Source organism: Chelonia mydas, chromosome 7 (genome assembly GCF_015237465.2).
Source record: "Chelonia mydas isolate rCheMyd1 chromosome 7, rCheMyd1.pri.v2, whole genome shotgun sequence".
In the NCBI taxonomy this organism is placed as follows: Eukaryota; Metazoa; Chordata; order Testudines; family Cheloniidae; genus Chelonia; species Chelonia mydas.
Window position 1 is genome coordinate 23,995,180 of NC_057853.1, and position 22,592 is coordinate 24,017,771.

Below are 22,592 nucleotides of genomic sequence, written 5' to 3' on the forward strand. Positions count from 1 at the left end.
CCCACATTCTTGTAAGTATCATCTATCCCTCCATTTCTACAGGAGCACCCTCTCTTCCAGCAAAACCAAAATCTTTGTCACTCCCTGTGTATGTGAGGGAGGCAGAGACACAGAGTGTGTGTGCAATGGATATAAACATTGGAGAAATATTTATGGGAGTTTTCCTGGCTACAGAGCTCTGTTTGTATTGTTGGGTAATATTGGCAAGGGAGTGAGTACTAAATAAAATCTCTTGAAGGGATATGCTGCTGTTGCATATTCTTCAGCACGAGGCTTGATCTGCCCGAGCTTTGAGAATTAGGAGCGTGCACAGGTTTTAACAAGCAAGACCAGTTTATACTTGAGGAATTACAAGGCGCCTCTGATTCCTTAACAAGATGTTCCGTTTTATTCGGCACAAAGACAGCTGGCTAACCAGTTTACTGGCAGCTCCCTTCTCCCATAACATGCTTCTGCACAGCTCTCCTTTGACAGTAAGTATACTGTAGCCTAAAATACTAGTTGCAACACTGTCATCAATGGGTGCCCAACAGACAGGGTGACTACCACTTAGCCCCTGTGCACCCAAGAACCAATCAACCCTGTGGTTTCTGCATTACCCTACATTATGCAGAGTACCCACCTCACACCGAATCCTGTGAGTCTCAGGGTTACATATAGGGCCATTTAAAGCATGTAAGAAGATTTAGATCTTTATCCAACATTGAAGAGACACTGCTATGAAGAAGAGAGAACTGGTTTAGGGGCTCTTCAAGTCCCTAACTCTGCCTAATTGTCATTGCCTTTCCCTTAACCCCCTGCCACTCCACAACAATGCCAGCTACCACTGTCCATTTGTCCACCTCTCACAAAACCACCTTTGTGCCTCCTCCCATGCTGCCCCTTACTGCCTTACACACAGAAGTCAGGTCTCTACAGACTTCTGACGGCAAAGCTGTGCCAGAGGGGGATGGGGGAGAGGTGTGTGATCTCTGCCTGGCAGAGCAGTTCAGGCAGAAGCCCATGAAGATGTGGTTATACTAACAAAACTGCACTTTGGCCAGTTTATTTTCCCCGTGGGGGTTGGGGAAGAGGGATTGGCTGAAATAAGCTATTCAGGCAAAAGCCCCATTTTGCCAGTAAAACCTGCGGCCACACTGGAATACCTATGCCAGCGAAGTGCTCCAGGTGTAGACCGCCTTACCTGAATGCACTGGGAAGAACACTGCTCCTCTCATTTTCAAGCAATGTCTGTGAGAGGCCGGCAGGTCAGGATGACTAGGCTGAGGGGCAGATGGGGACAATGAAGTTTTTTTTCTACTTAACTTTTTACTTCATCTATTAAATGTTGATGTCCAGACTTGTGGGTCACTTACAAGCTCTTTGCAGTCTGGGGGCATATTTTTGTACAGGGACTAATACAAAGGGGGACTAATCCTGACTGGGTCCTCTTGGTTCTACTGCAATCAAAACCTACAACTGCAACATTGTTGTCTCCTAATGATGGCCCCCAACTCACCCCCTCATGAATTTGTCTCTCTGACAGGCATTTTCTAGTCTACTTGCGGAGAGTCAGAATTCAGAATAAGGCACCAAAGAGTCAGTAGCAAATACCCAAGAACTGGGAGTGTTTGCTTCAGCACCAGCAGGCCAGAAATCTTAGGTTTTTGCAGAGCAAGTTAATGATTTAACTCTCTTCATAGCTGACTTGCCAGTAAACATCCAAGTCTAGACATTTTATGAAATGAGAGACTATGACCTTGGGAGCTATCAGCTCTGAAGGATGGAAAAGGCCAGCTCATGGCATAGACTATGCAGCATATGTTGGACACTCGCTTTATCTTGTGATGGACAATATACAGCAGAACTTAACAAATACCCAAGCCTTCCCACCACTTACCAAAGAACGCAGCATGAAGTGTCCTATGAATCGCGTGAAAATGGACTTGGCCAATAATCTAGATCTAGCTGATGATGCATTAATTGCTCCCTAACGTGTTCTGAAGGTTCCAAGAGGAAGTGGAGCAAGTCAGCGTTGGACTAAAGAAACTAACTGTAGATTTGGAGTTGGCAGGTGAAATCCTGGCCTTGGGGAGTCAATAGGAATTGTACAGTAGACCATGGGGTCAGGATTTCACCCAGAGCATGGCCAAGGCTACAAATACTTCTGCTGAGTGCCAAACTTCCAGGAGTCAAACATGGGTCTTTTCAAATAATGGTTGTGTAACATCGTTTTACTCCAGCAGCCGATTTATTCATGGGGGCTGGTTTTGTTCTCTGCCCCTATTTGGGTCATTGATGGTACAGCTGAAGGACTCTGCCCTGGGGTTTGCAGTCAGCTGGGTTAGATCTTGCAGTGCTACAAAGGTACAATGTTAGTCTCTAAGGTGCAACAAGTCCTCCCTTTTCTTTTTAACGATTCCTGTCGCATTAACATTGAAGGCCCCAGTCTTTTAAAACTGATGAAATGCTGCCACCTGTCAGTGACAGCAGGAACTGACCACTTCTTGGATTCCACCTCAGAACATCTTCTTTGGGGTTTTAGGATGGAGCAGGATGCTGTAAACAAGTTCTCTGCATTCACTCCACTTTGCATTAACAATAAAAGGGGTGTATTCCCTTCCTCAGAGTGTGTGCTGCACTGATGGCAGAGCCTCTGTAGCTGTAGCCAGAGGACGGAATTATTAATCGCAATTGGTAGGACATTACAACCCATAGTAGCAGCATGAGCAGATCTCTGATGAGGCTAGACACAGGGTTTTCAACCTGTGGTCTGCAGACCTCTGGGGGTCCGCAAACTATGTCTAAGCTTTCCAAAGGAGTCTGCACCTCCATTCAAAAATTTTTAGGGGTCCGCAAATGAAAAAAAGTTTGAAAACCACTGGGTTTGGCAGTCCAGAGCTGGCCTAAGATTAGATAGTTGGCACAAAGCTCAAGCTTTCAGCCTGAGGAGGAGCTGGAGGCATTGGCAGAAATTTGGGGGCATGGAGGGGTGTTGCTTCCCCAAACTCTATTTTGGTAGTGGGGGGGACAATTTAAAAGTTCAGCCACCCCCAAAACAGCTTGAGTCACTGCCCCCTCCCCAGGCAGGCTCCCCCCTTACCCACAGGCAACACATAACGGTTGATAGTGGGGGGGACGGGACACGTGACCGTCCCATGCATCGCCTCTGGATCTACAGAGGTTCTCAAATATTCAGGGGAGGCGAGCAGTGATGTCGGGGCAGCATGAAAAGGACAGCGATGGCTGGTCCCCTATCCCCCCAAATATAGAAGCCAAACTACGCCTAATGCCAGAGGGCAGTTCAGAGAGATTACTAGTTTGGTTCCCAGAATGAAGGGGCAGTGACTCTCCTCACCGGTTCCTGCGATTTGGAGCTGGGAAGGAAAATTTCTGCTCCAATTCCTGACGACAACATGGTAACTCACGTCTGCAAGAGTTAGCGCTGTAATCATGTCGATAGGGGCCAGGTCAACACAACTGCCCACGACTACAATCCCAAAGGGGAGGGAGCCAAAGCAGGTGGCAAACCCCTGCCCTGCTGCAGCACAGCACGCTTCTGGCTTGCAACACAGGTTGTTATGCAAAACAGGTAAAAAACCCTCTGAGCCCAGTTCATTTGCGGCCATCACCCTGGCCTAATTTTGTTCCTATTTAATTTTGTACTCTTATCTGTTACACAACTGGCTGGGATTCAAGGACACCCTACCCTAACAGCTCGGCATCTTCCACCCCCGCACACACTTCCCCCAACTCCAAACAGGCTTTTGAACTTCACTCTGGGTACAGGTCACATGCCCAAAGACCTCCGTGTTTTATGATATCATCAGGCAAAAAATGTATGTTTATTTCCCAAGACGCAGCCCGATGTTATAGTTACCAGAAAGCATCCCCCACCAGATTTTCCATTCATAGCAGCACAAGCAGAAGCAGCTGGGAATGGAGCACATCCTATTCCCCATAAAAGTGGCTCTGTATCTGGCCATTTCCTGTTCTCACACCAATGGCAGGTTTACACACACTATAGCTCTGTTGTATATGTGCCTATGTTCTTTTGTGGCCAACCCTGCCCACACAAATGGAGAGAGAGGTCCCTACCTGGACTCAGTGCTGGGTGCGTCTTTTTGTGTCTTTATTACTTTACCTGGAGAGCACAGGAGACCAAAGACACAGAAGAAACTCCTACACTAGCTGGAAACACCATCTTCCCTCTGCAGTTCTGTACATTCTGGCAAGGCCATCACACGGCTTAGACAGCAAAACAGGAGAAGCCAAACCTCCTGAGCTGCTAAATGCTTCCCTTTACTCTTCAGCAGAAATATTCCAGGATTCTTCTCAGACCCAACTCACACTGCTTAAAGTCTCCTAACTCATTCCTTCCTGAATGCCCCTAGGTAAGGCCTACTTAATGCAGCCAATATGACCCAACCATCCCTAGGCCTCTGAAATCAATTACAGTGCAGAGATAGGGAGCTAACAAGCAATCTAAAACTCAGGTGCCACTTCATGGTTCCTGGGGTCCCTCTCTTACACAGCAAAAAACCGCATTGTACTAGCTATGAAACCTACACCTTTATCAGCACCTCCAGAGGGAAGAACCCTACAACGTACTTGAGATAAAACCCACCTCCAAGAGCACTAGCTCAGAACAGGGAGAAAGAAGTGTGATCGTGCGGGTGTGCTGACACCTAGAGCAGTGTATTAGGAACAGCTACAGACACCAAGGTTTCAGGGGTTGCATCTTTCTTCCACAGGAAGTTTTGCTGGGGGTCTAACAGGGGCTTGTAAACTCTATTGAGGTCACTAAGAGAACAAAGCAAAGGTTTAATGCTGGAGAGCTCAGCCGAGTGAAACAGTGGTCAAGCCTCCTTGGGGATTAGGGTTAGCCAGTGTAGGAGCAGGCACAGCTCTCTGAAATGCCAAGCTATTATTGAGGCCCATGAATTTCTCATGTGAACACAATCTCTTTAGGGTTAGAGGAACTAGATAAAATATTCCAGACTTGGAAAGGGCGGACTCCCCAGCCAGCCAGGAAGACTCCTTGCCAACTTGAGGAGCCTTCTCCCCTGGACTGTCCTGGGAGGATGTCATTTTTCCCCAGGAGTGGAAAATGACCTGTAGAATGGTCCTCCATTTACTCCAACTAATGACCTGTAGAATGGTTCTCCATTTACTCCAACCCATGACCCTCAATGGCATCACATCATAACCCCTCTCTGTGACAAAGCAATAGATATACCTCACAGAGCCTGTCAGCACACTGGCTAGGTAGCAAGAAAGCACGACTCTCTTCAAGAGCTGAGACTGCTGCCTCCCATTCCCAGAATGACAACTTTGGCATCAGCATGGTGAAGAAAGTGCTGCTGTCTTGTTTTGACATACAACACGTTACCATAGGGCTGGTTTCTTGCCCGTCTCTGCTCCCCACAGCAGTTCTGCCCACTGCCCAGTTTAGCTCTGTCAACTGGGTACTTTCTCCAGCAATAAGGGGGAAAGCTTCATGGTGCCTCCTTCCTAACTGACTGTTTCCTGGAAATCTCCACTTCATCTGGGAGCTAACAGCCTGACACAGCCTTGACACTCTGCACTATTGATTTTGTTTTATTCAGCTGAGAGTTTGATCAGTGGATTAAACAGTGAATCAGATTTCCAGTAAAGCAAGGGAAATTCAGAGCACAGGGAGTTAGATGCTTTTCCTGTCAGGACTGCAAGCTGTCGGGGGGGACACATGCACTCTTCTAGGAAGGCCAGAATTTTGCTTCTGGTGTTGAAAAGCTTTCCCAGCTGGCTTCAAAGTATTAAAATAAAATAAATCCAGTGGCATTTCCTTGCCAAATGGGAGGGTATCAGCATGCACTTACTTTAAGCAAGGCTAGGCAGGAAATGAATATGTTTGACCACAGCAAACTTGGTAGGAGCGTGCCATTACTGGCCGCAGTGGAAAGTGGCACCTCATCTTTCAGGGTTACAAAGCGCTGCTAAATTTAACTGGGAAGGAGGTTGGCATTAGGGGAAATATAACTAGGATGAAAGGAGAAATTGTATGCTGTGGTTTAGTATCATGAAAAAGGGCCTTGATTAATGAAATGCAACAACATCTGTGTTCTTCTGTATTTAGAATGCAAAGTCTTTGGGGATCATGGGTCCATGAGGTTGCAGGGCTCAGTGGTGCAATCCTGACACTGATTATCCCTGTTCTCAACCCATGGTGTGTACGCACTGAAGAGAGCCAAACCCAGTACTGTAGTGGCAATGCATGGGATCAGAATCTGTGTTCTAAGCCCGCCCCCTCCATGCTTGAGAGGGCTTGGAAGCAGCATGCCCATTTCTTGGAGGCAGTGACCTCTCCTGTTCCCAGAGGGGTTTAGGGTGACCAGGCTGGAACATCCAACTGCCTTTCCAGCCTGGTCACCCTAAACCCCTCTGGTTTAAAATTCAAGTTTCTTGCCTGAAAATAATATGCAATGTGGAGGCCCTTGGGAACATGACCCATATGCAGAGTAAAGTTCAAAAGCCTGTTTAAAGCTGGGTGAAGGACTTGTATGGAAGTGGGAGACACTGCGGCTGTTGGGGTTACAGTGACAACTATGCAACAGATGAGAGGAACAACATTCAGCCAGAGGTGATGGCCCCACGTGCACTGGGGTTAAAGTTTTACCCATTCTCATAGACTTATAGATATTAAGGTCAGAAGGGACCATTACGATCATCTAGTCTGACCTCCTGCACAATGCAAGCAACAGAATCTCACCCACCCACTCCTGCAATAAACCTCTCACCTATGTCTGAGCTACTGAAGTCCTCAAATCATGGTTTAAAGACTTCAAGGTGCAGAGAATCCTCCAGCAAGTGACCAGTGCCCCATACTACAGAGGAAGGCGAAAAACCCCCAGGGCCTCTTCCAATCTGCCCTGGAGGAAAATTCCTTCCCGACCCCAAATATGGCGATCAACTGAACCCCGAGCATGTGGGCAAGATTCACCAGTCAGATACCCAGGAAAGAATTCTCTGTAGTAACTCAGATCCCACCCCATCTAACATCCCATCACAGGCTATTGCGCCTATTTACCATGAATAGTTAAAGATCAATTAATTGCTAAAATCATGTTATCCCATCATACCATCTCCTCCATAAACTTATCGAGTTTAATCTTGAAGCCAGATAGGTCTTTTGCCCCCATTGCTTCCCTTGGAAGGCTACTCCAGAACTTCACTACTCTGATGGTTAGAAACCTTCGTCTAATTTCAAGTCTAAACTTCCTGGTGGCCAGTTTATATCCATTTGTTCTTGTGTCCACATTGGTACTGAGCTTAAATAATTCCTCTCCCTCTCCGGTATTTATCCCTCTGATATATTTATAGAGAGCAATCATATCTCCCCTCAACCTTCTTTTGGTTAGGCTAAACAAGCCAAGCTCCTTGAGTCTCCTTTCATAAGACAGGTTTTCCATTCCTTGGATCATCCTAGTAGCCCTTCTCTGTACCTGTTCCAGTTTGAATTCATCCTTCTTAAACGTGAGAGACCAGAACTGCACACAGTATTCCAGATGAGGTCTCACCAGTGCCTTGTATAACAGTACTAACACCTCCTTATCTCTACTAGAAATACCTCGCCTGATGCATCCCAAGACCGCATTAGCTTTTTTCACGGCCATATCACATTGGCGGCTCAAAGTCATCCTATGATCAACCAATACTCCAAGATCCTTCTCCGTTACTTCTAATTGATGCGTCCCCAGCTTATAACTACAATTCTTGTTATTAATCCCTAAATGCATGACCTTACACTTCTCACTATTAAATTTTATCCTATTACTATTACTCCAGTTTACAAGGTCATCCAGATCCTCCTGTATGATATCCCGGTCCTTCTCTAAATTGGCAATACCTCCCAGCTTTGTATCATCCGCAAACTTTATTAGCACATGTCATAAATATAAAGGGAAGGCTAACAACCTTTAAATCCCTCCTGGCCAGAGGAAAAAATCCTTTCACCTGTAAAGGGTTAAGAAGCTAAAGATAACCTTGCTGGCACGTGACCAAAATGATCAATGAGGAGACAAGATACTTTCAAAGCTGGATGGGGGTGGGGGGGAAACAAAGGGTTCTCTCTGTCTGTGTGGTTTTTTTGCCCGGACCAGATCAGGAATGCAGGTTAGAACTCCTGTAAAGGGCTAATAAGCAATCTAGTTAGATATGCATTAGATTCTGTTTTGTTTAAATGGCTGATAAAATAAGTTGTGCTGCATGGAATGTATATTCCTGTTTTTGTAACTTAAGGTTTTGCCTAGAGGGATTCTCTGTGTTTTGAATCTGATTACCCTGTAAGGTATTTACCATCCTGATTTTACAGAGGTGATTCTTTTACTTTTTCTTCAATTAAAATTCTTCTTTTAAGAACCTGATTGCTTTTTCATTGTTCTTAAGATCCAAGGGTTTGGGTCTGTGTTCACCGATGCAAATTGGCGAGGATTTTTATCAAGCCTTCCCCAGGAAAGGGGGTGTAGGGTTTGGGAGGATTTTGTGGAGGGAAAGACATTTTCCAAGCGGGCTCTTTCCCTGTTACATATTTGTTAGACGTTTGGTGGTGGCAGCAAAAGTCCAAGGGCAAAAGGTAAAATAGTTTGTACCTTGGGGAAGTTTTAACCTAAGCTGGTAAAAATAAGCTTAGAGGGTTTTTCATGCAGGTCCCCACATCTGTACCCTAGAGTTCAGAGTGGGGAAGGCACCTTGACAGCACACTCCCACTTTTTGTGCCGAGGTCAGTAATAAAAAGATTAAATAAGATTGGTCCCAAAACCGATCCCCGAGGAACTCCCCTGGAAACCCCCTCCAGTCTGACAGTTCACCTTTCAGTAGGATCCGCTGTAGTCTCTCCTTTAACCAATTCCTTATCTACCTTTCAATTTTCATATTGATCCCCATCTTTTCCAATTTAACTAATAATTCCCCATGTGGCACAGTATCAAACGCCTTACTGAAATCTAGGTAAATTAGATCCACTGCGTTTCCTTTGTCTAAAAAATCTGTTACTTTCTCAAAGAAGGAGATCAGGTTGGTTTGGCACGATCTACTTTTTGTAAAACCATGTTGTATTTTGTCCCATTTACCATTGACTTCAACGTCCTTAATTACTTTCTCCTTCAAAATATTTTCCAAGACCTTGCATACTACAGATGTCAAACTAACAGGCCTGTAGTTACCCGGATCACTTTTTTTTCCCTCTCTTAAAAATAGGAACTATGTTAGCCATTCTCCAGTCATACGGTACAACAGATTCATTAAAAATTCTTGCTAATGGGCTTGCAATTTCATGTGCCAATTCCTTTAATATTTTTGGATGAAGATTATCTGGGCCCCCCGATTTAGTCCCATTAAGCTGTTTGAGTTTCGCTTCTACCTCAGATATGGTAATATCTACCTCCATAGCCTCATTCCCATTTGTCATGCTACCATTATCCCTAAGATCCTCTTTAGCCTTATTAAAGACTGAGGCAAAGTATTTGTTTAGATATTGGGCCATGCCTAGATTATCCTTGACCTCCACTCCATCCTCAGTGTTTAGCAGTCCCACTTCTTCTTTCTTTGTTTTCTTCTTATTTATATGGCTATAGAACCTTTTACTATCGGTTTTAATTCGCTTTGCAAGGTCCTTCTCACTTTATCCCTACACGTTCTGGCCTCAATACAGTAGCTTTCCTTGCTGATCCCTCCCATCTTCCACTCCCTGTATACTTTCTGCTTTCTCTCTGAGATGCTTGCTCATCCAGCTTGGTCTACAACTCCTGCCTATGAATTTTTCCCCTTTTTTGGGATGCAGGCTTCTGACAGCTTCTGCAGCTTTGATTTAAAATAATCCCAGGCTTCCTCTGCCTTTAGATCCATAAGTTCTTCAGTCCAATCCACTTCCCTAACTAATTTCCTTAATTTTTGAAAGTCAGCCCTTTTGAAATCAAAAGCCCTAGTTGCAGATTTATTTTTGTTTATCCTTCCGTTCAGTTTGAACTGAATTAGCTCATGATCACTTGAACCAAGGTTGTCCCCTACAACCATTTCTTCTATGAGGTCCTCACTACTCACCAAAACCAAATCTAAAATGGCATCCCCTCTAGTCGGTTCAGCAACTACTTGATGAAGGAATCCATCAGCTATCGCATCTAGGAAAATCTGAGCCCTATTATTATTACTAGCACTCGTCCTCCAGTCTATATCTGGGAAGCTAAAGTCTCCCATGATCACGCAGTTTCCATTAGTATTTACTTCATTAAAAACATTAAAGAGGGCTCTATCCATATCCAAATTAGATCCCGGCGGTCTATAGCACACCCCAAGTACTAGCCCAGGGGAGGCTCTAGTAGTTTTCTTCCCCAATGTGATTTTTGCCCAGACGGACTCTGTCTTATCCATTCCATCGCTTCTTATTTCTTCACATTCTACCTCATCCTTGATATACAATGCTACTCCACCACCTTTACCTTTATTTCTGTCTTTCCTAAACAGCACATACCCTTCAATACCTGTAGTCCAGTCATGACTACTATTCCACCATGTTTCTGTTATCCCTATAATATCTGGTTTCACTTCCTGCACCAGTAGCTCTAGTTCCTCCATTTTGTTACCTAGGCTCCTCGCATTGGTGAACAAACATCTTAATTTTTGCTGTTTGGCCTCGCTCATATTCTTTACCCAATTAGACACAGACATTCTACCGCCAATATCACCTATTAGACTGGTATGTACACTACCCTTCCTCCTTATGTCCATTCACCTACCCACGGCTGTATCCTTTCTTACTTCGTTTTCTTCCCTCTCAATGCTAAAATCCGGTGTTGAGATTACCTGAACACCTCCCAACCATCTCCCCCAGATTCCTAGTTTAAAGCTCTCATTCGGTGTAATACGCAGTGTGCTGGCAGCTGGAAAGGGGCTGTGCAGCAGCAGGGCGGGGAGGGGCGGGGTTGTCCCCTGCTTCCACTCCCTGCCCTTTGAGGCTATAGCTGTGGGCAGTTGTGTTGGTCTGAGCTCCATGGACAAGGTTACAGAGCTAACGCTTGTGTGTGAAAGATACCACATGGCCTTCAGGAACTGGAGCAGACATTTCCCTTCCCCACTCTTAACTGCAGAGACTGGTGAGGAGGGGACAGGAAAGTCACTGTCCCTTCACTGTGAGAACCTAACCAGCAACCTTTCCCTCCTGCTCCCCTCCGGAGACTGAAAGGCCGGATGGGCACAGAACCTTTTTTTTTTTTTTAAAAAACATCTGACTCCATCCTAGTACCCAAAAGCAGATTTTCTGAAGTGGGATCCAATATTGTGTCCACGCCTGCAGAACCAGCAGGTGGCAGCCTTTCACTGATTTGAAGACTTCAGCTCTGATGCCACAGAAAGTTGCACAGCATTAGCACAAAAGCCAAGCTTTTTTTCTCTCCTTACCACCCACACACAAACCCCACGGAGTCTGGCACTGGGCCAGGGTCCTTCAATGGTACCAACGCACCCAAATGGAGGCACAGAACAGAGCTGGCCACCATAAGCACAGTGGCTGTTCCTATTCAAGTCGACACAGACAAGTTTGAAAAGATTTCAACTCTGTCTAACGCTGGCCATCGAGCACCAGAGCAGCCATCGGCAGAGAAGGTTCTAAGGCAAAAGGGTAACGTAACCCTTGGGGTGCTAGCTGTGTAGCTGCATTATAGGTAAAGGTAGAGAGACTCTACAGCCCAGCTGTCTCTTGTGCTAGTGATCTCATGAATGGGGAGGACAAGTTTTCAGAAGACCTACAGAGAGCCAAGAAAGTTCCACACAGGAGTAGAGAGTGCTGCTGTTGAAATGAAACCAAGCAGGTTTATAGCCATTTCACATGCTGTTTCTCTCTTCCCTCCTTGCTTTTTGGGGAGGCAGATGGGGAGGGGATGCTGACAGATTACAGATGGATACTCCCCTTAGAACAAAGCACTCACCACCTGGGTGATATGCACCAAGTGCTGCATTGTAAGAGGATTCACACTTCCTCCTCCAGAAGAGACAATCCCTATTGCCCCGGGGGTGTAGAAGAACCCCTGCTTCTTGCTGTAGTTGGTCAACACAGAGTAAAGAGGAAGTGGTCTTGATACAGATACTCCTTGCTGGGAATGAAAATATGGTGGTCTCCTGCCAGTGCTTAAGTTAGTTAAGTTTACAAAGCATTTTACATTCAGCTTACCCTCATAACAGGGTTATATGATAGGGAATTGTACGTATGATCCCCACTTTACAGATGGAGTCAGAAAAATTAACTGACTTGTGCCAGGTAGGGTTGCCAACTTTCTAATTGCACAAAACCGAACACCGTAGCCCTGCCCCTTCCCTGAGTCCCCACCCCCTGCTTACTACGTTCCCCCTCCCTTGGTTGCTCACTCTCCCCCACCCTCACTTACTTTCTCTGGGCTTGGGATGCAGGTGGGGGCTCCAGGCTGGGGCCGAAGGATTCAGAGTGTGGTAGGGGGCTGTGGGTTGAGGCAGGGGGTTGGGGTGCAGGAGGGGGTGAGGGTTCTGGGGTGGTTGAAGAGTTCAGGGTGTGGGAGGGGACTCTGGACTGGGGCAGAGGGTTGGGGCGTGGAGGGGATGAGAGCTCTGGGCTGGGGGTGCAGGCTCTGAGGTGGGGCCAGGGATGAGGGATTTAGGGTGACCAGGTGTCCAGTTTTCAACACCTCGGGGCTTACCTCAGGCTGCTCCTGGTCAGCAGTGCAGCGGGGCTAAGGCAGGCTGCCTGCCTGTCCTGACACCATGTTGCGCGTGCCCCAGAATTGGCCAGCAATTCTGGCCAATGGGAATATGGAGCTGGTGCTCAGGATGGGGGCAGCACATAGAGCCCTGTGGCCCCCCTGCCTAGGAACCGGACCTGCTGGCCACTTCTGGAGCGCAGGGCAGTGCCAGGACAGGTAGGGACTAGCCTGCCTTAGCACTGCAGCACTGCCGACCAGACCTTTAACGGGTCAGTCGGCAGTGCTGACTGGAGCCGCCAGGGTCCCTTTTCGACTGGTGTTCCAGTCAAAAACTGACACCTGGTCACCCTAGCCCCAGGCCACGTGGGGAGGCCATGCCAGACCCAGGATGAGAACTCAGGAAACGTTGCTCCTAGCATCGTTCTCAGACCTTTGGACTTTGCTATCTCCTACAATAAACTGGAGTGAAGGGAGCCCAGCCAGCACTCTAGAGACAAGAAGGGGGAATGTTTTACCATCTAAGGTATTCATATGACTCCTAACACACCAGTAACTGAGCACCTGGCACCCTTTAACCTATTTCCCTCCCATCATCCTTGTGAGGTAAGTGAAGACCTATTGTCCGCATTTTATAGGCAGGGAACTGAGATCCACAGACTTGCCCAGTGTCTGTGGCAGAACAGCAAATTGAACCCAGGTCTCCTAAGTCCCAGCGGTTAGGGCACTAGCCTAGACCACCCTTCCTTTTCCCATAGGCTCTTCCTTCCCCATTCCAAGCAAACTGGTTTTACAGCAAAGTTTTCTTGTGAAAAAAAACACTAGCACAAGAGAGGGCTCAGCTGTGCAGATTAATTTCTGCAGATGCCTTCACCCCCCACCGCCACACACATATTCCATCTGAGGAGCAGCTCTAGCTGCAAGTGAACACACAGGTTGCTAGCCACAAATCATACAGAAGAGAGATCTCCACAATCCCTGTAGAAACGAGGAACACTGAGATACCTGCAGAATGTTTTTACCTTGTTGGGTTTTGTATTTGAGCCTGTCATGGGTAAAAGGCATATCAGCTAGTGGTAATGGCTGCACGTATTTTGCAAGTGCATTGGATGGGAGGGAGCCAGCTGTTTGTCTGAGGTGCAGTGGGCCCAGCCCTATCCCCTTTTACATGATCTCATCTGGTAACAAGATTAAAGGCTTTTGGGATTTAACAGGCAAGCTCTCAAGGCAGGGACTAGAAGTCAGCACTAGAGGCCTGTGGCTTCGTGGGGACAACAGCTCCGCATTTAGCACATTTTAAATGTAAAGTATTAGCTATATTAATTCTGGCAAGGAAATCATTCATGAATACCTCCCTCGGCAGGACGCAAGGGTGCTGTTGCTGCTTTGCCTGACCTTTAGGAGATGCATTCTGCCAAGGTTATTAGAGAATGGGCGTCCGAGGGACCTTGGTCACCACTGTTATATTCCCTCCTAAATTCTCAACATCAATAAAAAAGCACTCACCTATTTAAGTCCCTACGTGGACTCCGGATTACACATCTGTGAGCCTCAATTCATGAGCATCAGCAGTGGCCAGTTCTACTGATTTTGGGTCCCACAGCTCTTCTCCACTCTAAACTAGATAACTTGGTAATTCCCCTGCTCTTTATGTTCCACCATGTAACTTTAGAGTGCCTGGTAAGATACTAGTTTTGTTACATTATCATGTTGGGGTTTTGTTTGTTTTAAGTCCTTACTCTCCCCATTGTTTATTGGGTGCTTCATGGACCTTCCATCCCCTTGTTAGCTACGAGATTTTTGGGGAACAACAATTACCCCTTGGAGGACCATGAAGAGCAACTATAGCCAGCTATGTTGTTACTATTCATTGCCAATGTACTCTTTGTTTTGTTTTTAAACCTAATAAACCAAGAGGGAGGAATTTGATTTTCCTCACATTTCCAAGAAAAACTACTCTCAAATAACACCTAAGGCAGCAGAGACGCACAACACTGTATACACAATTGTCTGCAAGCTGGGAGCTAGACTCCACTATCCCACTCATGCGGAGGAGTACCTTCCTCTGTGAGAAGTCCCATTGGTTTCCATGGGATTCCTTGCAGAGTCAGATAGCTTTACACACAGTGAAGAGTATCACAACCTGGCCACGTGACAGTGTGCTCCATCACAGACGAAAAGAAGGCCAAAAGAATACATGGAAGCCACTGAATTAAGTTAACCCCAGTTCACCTCAGGTCTAATATGACACAGGAGAGGGCAGAACCTGCTGCAGCATACACACTGCCCAGCTGGTTTTCTCCAGCGTCCTGCATACTGCAGGGCAGAAACAAAGACAGGGCTCAGCGTTACCTCGAGGAGGCACTTCTCGTAGGGGGAGGTTGCCTGTGCAGGCACAGGCACAACAGATCGCGCTCAGAGAAGCCATTTTGAATATTGTAAGGGATCTGGCAAGTGCTTCTGATTTATGAGCCCACACGCCACCACTCCTGGGCATCACAGCAACCCTACAGTCTTGTGATGTCCCTTAGCTGAAAGTAAGAGAATGAATGTAGGTTGGTGGTGGCTGTTTCCTATTGCTGTACCCTTCTTCTCCCCAGTTGTACTCCTCTTCCCCTCATCACAACAGTGCATGGTGCTGGAATCTCCTCAAGCCCTGTTGGTGACCACAGCTCAAGGGGGCATATTGTTTGCAGGCAGAGCTCTCACCTGTACCACATTATGAAGTATGATTCATTGTTCAGCCTCCTGGACCCACCCCGCAGCTTCCCTGTGTTGCTCTGCTGCATGCTCAGGACGGCTCGCAGGGAGCAGAGAGAGGCCTGTGGAAGAAAGAGGAGAGCTGCTCAAGAGCCAAAAGTTGATTTCAGACAGGGGAAGGCTGAGGTGGGATGGGGCAGAGGGCTCAAAGCTGCTGCACCTGGAAGTCCCTGGATCCCAAGAGGGCAGTAGCAGAACCCCTAAGACAGGAAATGCTCAAAAAGCCCTAATTGTGGGGGGGAGCCTGAGCAGGGATCATCCTCTCATTCCTGCCAGTGCTCCATCAGAAGCCTGGGCAGGCACCCACTTCCCAAACCACCTACCAGAGCCCCCTTTCTCTTCCCCTATTTGGACCTCAAATGACCAAGCTATGGAACACCTGTGTGCTAGTTGCTTTGTGACCTGCAGCAGCCTCTCCCCACATGGGAACACCCTGTGACAGGCCACAAGAAAGGTTTATTTGATTCACAGAGGAGGAAAATAGCCTTAAGAACAGATTTTACACCTAAAAAATATTATAAACTGTCACTGATGCAGCAAAACATGGCTGTTCCCCATTTTGGTCACTTGTCACACATTTGATGGCTTGTGTCCCAGACCGGCAGGTTTGAAGGTTTCTTGGGGCCCAGGGGAGGGGCAGTATGGTGGAAGCATGGAAAGGTAGAGTAGGCTAACTGACAGAACCAAAGGGAGGCAGGCCCATGAGAGGTTGCTGCTGGGGGTCAGACTCCACAGGCCAGATTTTCTGAAGAGCTCAGCATACTAGGGTGCGTGGTAGGTGCTGAGCACTTTGGCAAATCAGGCCCTTAGCTAGAGGCAAAAATGGGAACTGAGCTGTGTTCCAAGTTTGATCCTAGTTGTGGGTGCTGAGCCTATAAAGGCCAGAGCAGAATTATATTCTTGGTGAAAGTGTTAAACTCGACACTTCCAAGTTCTCCTGTTACTCATGTGCACAAAGCTAATTACATGCAAGGGGCAGCCTCAGTTTTAAACCTGGGTTTGACACTGACTCCCTCAGCAAATCACTTACTTCTCTGACAGCACTGTCCCCTGGTGGGGATAAGACCCACCGGCCCATGGTGCGGCGTTGACAATGGTGGTAGGAAATCACTCTGACGCTGAGAAGTGCCCTGTGAGCACTAATTGGAGCCAGCCTAAATGTGCGGCACTTCCCAGCCAGCTCTAGTGCTTGTTATTATATGATTTCACGAACTGATCTCTGGCCTCGCACCTCCTTCTCAGATTTCATGCTTCTCCTCGCCCCCCCACCTCTCTTGGTTTTGTCGTTTGCTCCTTGGGTTGTTGCACTCCGCCAACAGGCTCCAATATTTCCCAGTTTTAGTCTCTCTCACTTTTTTTGTGCGTGGTCTCCCTTCTTTTTCTGGTGGGGGGGGGGGAGGTGTGAGGCTCTACTAAGATACTTATCCCCACCTGCTTCCCTTTTTACTTCCCTGATGGACAAGGACAGTTCAGTAACCTCCTGCTGAAATCCCTGCCATCTCCTCTGTGAGGTCCTAGGCTTGCTACTCTCCGCTACAGCCTCCAGATGGAGCTCTTTCCCACTAAATGCATTTTATAACTATGACTAAAAGTAGAAATGTTGCTCTATAAAAAACCACACACATCAAGTTAACCGCTCAAGGTAGCATACAGCACTCCAGTGATGAATCCGTGCTGAGGCTCTGGGCTGTGGTTCTCCATAGGGGCAAGGACTGGAGGAAGGAATCTCTCTTGCCCCAGGCCATGGAACTGTGCCCTCAGGACATGAGCTATCGGGTTTCACACACGACACCTCTCATGAGACAAAATGGCCTATCCTCAGCTAAAGCCTCCCATATGCAGCAATTGCTCCCCCTTACCTGGACTGGTGCTCCAGGACACACAGGGAGAGTGGACCCTCTGGACTTCTCCAAGTCCTGTCCACCCACGCCTAGAGCAGAACAGTTCCCCTTTGGTCAGGCAGGGCCTACCTCACCAGAGCAGGGTTTGCCCCTTAGACAAGTGTAACAAGCATTTTTATTTATGCCATTGGGGTTTCCTTGTTCAAATGGGTTGCAAAGCACAATAGTAACAATCTGCAGCTTGTAAGATGTTTAGACCCAAGACAAATCTGAGACCAAGATCTAGGGACAATTATACAAATTACAAAGTCTCTCCATTTATGATTTCATGGCACAATAGGAGAGAATTTAGCTTCTACTATGGCCTCTCCTATTGGGATTTTTATGCCATGGTGGTTTATCATTATTAATCATGTTTATTACATTGGAGTCTAAGGACCAACAGAAGGGCTTTATTGTGCTAGGTACTGTACACACACAGAGTTGTAGATGGTCCCTGCCCCAAAGACCTTACCATCTACACAGACCAGACACTGATAGGGGAAGAGGTAGAACACGCAAGCAGAGTGAACAATGTAATGGCAGCAAATGTCATGTTAGTTCCATAATTTTCTAGGGGACAATGGGTTTAATTAAGGGGGATCATCAAAATGGAAAGAAAGGGGAAGAGGGTTGAAGGTGACAGGTCAGAGGAGAAGAGAAGAGGGGCAGGTGTGGAGTGATGCTAAGGGGAAGAGACTGTAAGGGAGAGGCAGCGTTGGAGCTAACAAACAGCCACTCAGGGCAGAACAAGGCCAGTCAGAACTGTAGAAAGGTTTTCAGTGCACCCGTTCAAAGCCCAAGCTCTCAGCCTTAAGGGGATTTTTAAGATGTTGTATCTATTACCTGTTTTTCAGGGATGGAGCTGACAAGGAGAGAATATCAAACACAAAGACCATCATGCTGAGACCAATTTATTGGGAGGGGGGAGGGAGCCATCCACAAAAGCAAGGTGTGATGGGGCACACCCCCATACCAATCAGGAGAAGGCAAGGAGCTCCTCCTGGGGGCTCAGTCCCTACCAGAGACGCCTGCAGCTGGAGGAAGCAGGCTTCATAAGGGAAGCTGCCGTGCATTGGAAGGCACTGAGTCTTCTTGCAGAGTAGATGAGAGGGAAACCGCTGACAAGCCTCTGCTGCCTACAAAGACTTCCCAAAAGACCTTTGAAAGGGGCAAGAGTGCTGCAGCTGCCTCAGTGTGACCCCTGAGAAAGGCCCTGACTATCAGACAAGGACACATTAAATTGAAGGTGTATAGCACCTGTACCTAATCCCCTCCCATTACCCAATTTTCCTTACATGTTGCTGCACCCCCTACAGCTGCCTGTGGCCAAGACAAAGCTTGTTACGCACATGAACATTTCTGCAAAGGGAAGAATGGAGAACACTTGGTTTGGATCGGAAAAGCAAATGCACAGAAACTTCACCCCAAGCCCTTTGCTTTACATAAGCACCAAGGGGGGCTGTAGAGAAGGAGGGACATCAGTGGATCTGTCCCATAGAGGTACCTGTCCCATCCCAGCATGCCACTCAGAATCTCTGTCAGGTTATGGTGAAGGAGAGGCCAGGGGAGCTGGGGTTACACAGATCCAGTGACCATTCCACACCACACAACTAGCACAGAGGCTGCAGCTGCTGTTCTAGAGAATAGACTGGAGTAGCAAATGCTAGGCGTTGGAGGCTATGCTGTGTCCCCGGCCTGATGTGTGGGTGGGGGTGCATTTCACCTCCACAAATCCTGCCTAGCCACCTTCATGCCGGTTCATTTAATTTCATCCTGAGTATACCCTGCAATAAAACTCAGCTATTTATATCTATCCAGAGTAGCACAGGTGGATATACATGTATATAAAATCCATTCTACAAATGTTTTATTCTGTATGCAGCTCTAAAAACACATAAATGCAACCCCAGAAGCAGAGATTCAAAGGGACACCGCATGCTACATGCTCTGCTTCTCAAGCTATGGTCCATGGAGCCCCAGTGGGTAGCTGAGTGAGTTAAGTATTTTGAGGCCAAAGAAGTGGGGTCCATAAGTGAGTGAATCCTTGCTGAAGTGCTTACAGCCTGAGAACGCAGGAATGTATGACAAAGAAATGATTAAATCCATCACAGAACAGCAGGGAATAAGTGCCTTGGAGCTGCACTCAAAATTAATCATAGATCAGGAGTGACGTCACCTTTAAATAAACTGCAAAAGACTAGACCAATGGAATTTTATTACTTAAAACAGCAACATTCTTAAATTTGTAATCTGAACTCCCTGCATTAGACCGGTCCCCCATGAAGAAGCCAGGAGTTTAGCCAACTTCCCATTAAACACTTTGAGTAAGTGTATGTTTTCCGGAGTTGCATCCACAGCCATTTCAATCTCTTAATGCTGCAGCCCAAGATTAAGTCAATTTTAGATATTTCAATGATGAAAGCCCAATCACATGAGTAAACATTTTGTAAAACAAGAACTGCATTCAACCAACGCACACACATCAAGATGCCTGTTAAACAGTAGGACCAACAAATACAATTTAACTTCAGTTTAGGTCTACACATTGTTACAGATCACTATGGCAGGACACCTAGATGAGGGATGCTGCTAAAACACAGATCTCGTGGTACCTCAGCCCACTGCTCTTGAACAATGGTGATGCCTGGGTCACCTTCCAGATTTCATCATTTGCCAATCCTAGGTTTTCTTCTGTGTGAAAATGAAATGCTTTCTGCAGACTCTTCTGGGCGGGGTCTGAAGATCAGCTACTTTGAAGCTATTTGATCTTCTCATTGCAACAGCGAGGTTTACCGATATTTAGCAGCCTCTGACTGAACTTCTTTGAAATGCCACGGTTACTATTTAATTTTTGGAAGAAAATGGTCTGCTATTAAATAGGTGATCTGCTAGGACAGTGGTTCTCAAATTACAGCCCTTACAAGGGGTCTGTGGACTTCCCTGAGAACTAAGGAGTAGGGGAATGGAGTGCTGGGAAAGAAGACAGGATCAAGGGGAGGATCTCATTCCAATAAAGCAACCCGAAGAAAGAAAAGGATGGAGAACCAGACCATTCATGCCAGATTGCTGCAAATGCTTCCAGTTTATCATGTATTTGAATCTCAGGCTACAGTGAATCAGGTAGTTAGCCTACTCTAGAAGTTTGATGGGTGGGTCTTACACCTGAGTTGTCATACCAACACCCTTAAATCAATGTATCTATCAGTCATCAAATGTCCACTAAGGGGAGATCAGTAATGACAGATCTTTAAGGCCCAAATCCACAAAAGGGATTTAGGCATTGTGATGCTGAGCATTGCAACACCTAATTTTTAGGCAGCTGTCATAAATATAAAGGGAAGGGTAACCACCTTTAAAGCCCTCCTGGCCAGAGGAAAAACGCTTTCACCTGTAAAGGGTTAAGAAGCTAGGATAACCTCGCTGGCACCTGACCAAAATGACCAATGAGGAGACAAGATACTTTCAAAGCGGGGGGAGGGAACAAAGGGGCGGGCTGGCTGTCTGTGTGATTCTTTTGTCGGGAACAGATCAGGAATACAGCTCAGAACTCCTGTAAAAAGTTAGTAAGTAATCTAGCTAGAAAGGCGTTAAATTTCCTTTTGTTTAATGGCTGGCAAAATAGGCTGTGCTGAATGGAATGTATATTCCTGTTTTTGTGTCTTTTTGTAACTTAAGGTTTTGCCTAGAGGGATTCTCTCTGTTTTGAATCTGATTACCCTGTAAGGTATTTATCATCCTGATTTTACAGAGATGATTCTTTTACTTTTTCTTTAATTAAAATTCTTCTTTTAAGAACCTGATTGTTTTTCATTGTTCTTAAGATCCAACGGTTTGGGTCTGTGTTCACCTGTACAAATTGGTGAGAATTGTTATCAAGCCTTCCCCAGGAAAGGGGATGTAGGGCTTGGGGGGATATTTTGTGGGAAGATGTCTCCAAGCAGGCTCTTTCCCTGTTCTTTAACATGCTTGGTGGTGGCAGCATAGGGTTCAAGGACAAGGCAAAGTTTGTACCTTGAGGAAGTTTTTAACCTAAGCTGGTAAGAAAAAGCTTAGGTGGTCTTTCATGCAGGTCCCCACATCTGTACCCTAGAGTTCAGAGTGGGGAAGGAACCTTGACAGCACCTAATAAAAAAAAAACCACAGGAACATCACTGCGATCCACAAAGCCCAAGTTATGTGCCTGCGCTCCCTATACAACAAATGGGGAGGGAGAGGTGCCTTGGACTGTGATCCACAAAATCCAGCATGCTAGGAACGGAGCTGCCTAAACAAGCAAATGGGAGCTGCTGATGAGAGGGGTGTATCCTAAACCTCACTCCTCTCCTGCAGGGAGGCACCTAACTCTGCTAGCAATCCCTGAACTGAGGGAAGACAGGTGATCCTGCCTAAATCATAGGTAGGACCCAATCTGGTAGGTGTGCTCAGAGATTGCCTGATTCCACAAAGTGACACCAACCTTCCTTATAACCTTTAGCTGAGGGGTTAACACACTCACCTGGGATGTGGGAAACCACTGGTTCAAGTTCCCCTTCTACCAGGGGAGGAAAAGGGATTTGAACAGGGATCTGTTACTTCTCAGGGGAGCACCCTATTCGTGGGCCTATGGAGTCATTCTCTCTCTGGCCCAATTTAATTGAATAACTAAATCGTAAGTGGAAGAACTTTAATAGAAAAGATTGAGAGAGCCCCACATCAAAATATTCCATTGCCTAGTGGTTAGAGCATTCACCTGAGAAAAGTGGGAGATATCTGTTCAAATCCCTTCTCCTCATCACACAGAGGGGGACTTGACTGAGGAGTCTCCCACATACTGGGGAGGCGCTCTAACCACAAGGCTAAAGGTTATAAGGGAGGTCCCTCCACCCCCGGCTGTTTTCTGGAGCAAGACAACCTCTGAATATGCCTACCGGAGTGGGCCACACACACAGTTTAGGCAGAAGAGTGCCTGCCTTTCCCTCCACATCCCCCATTCATGGATTGCTCTGCAGCTGAGGCAGGAGATAGGTTCCTACAGAGAGGCAGCAGGGTCCATGCTCAGAAGCAGGAACATAGGCATCTAGGGAACATTTGTAGCAAAAACTTGGGCACCAAGTGAGTTTAGGTGCCTACAACATTAGGCCGCAGCACAGTTGGGAGTTTTGTGGATTGTAGTAGTGTGGCTCCCACCCTAAGCAATTACCTATCCCTGCTAAGGTCTAATGACGTATTAAATTCCCCACACTATTACATACATCTTTTATGTAAATGGAGGGCCAGCAATATTGGACAC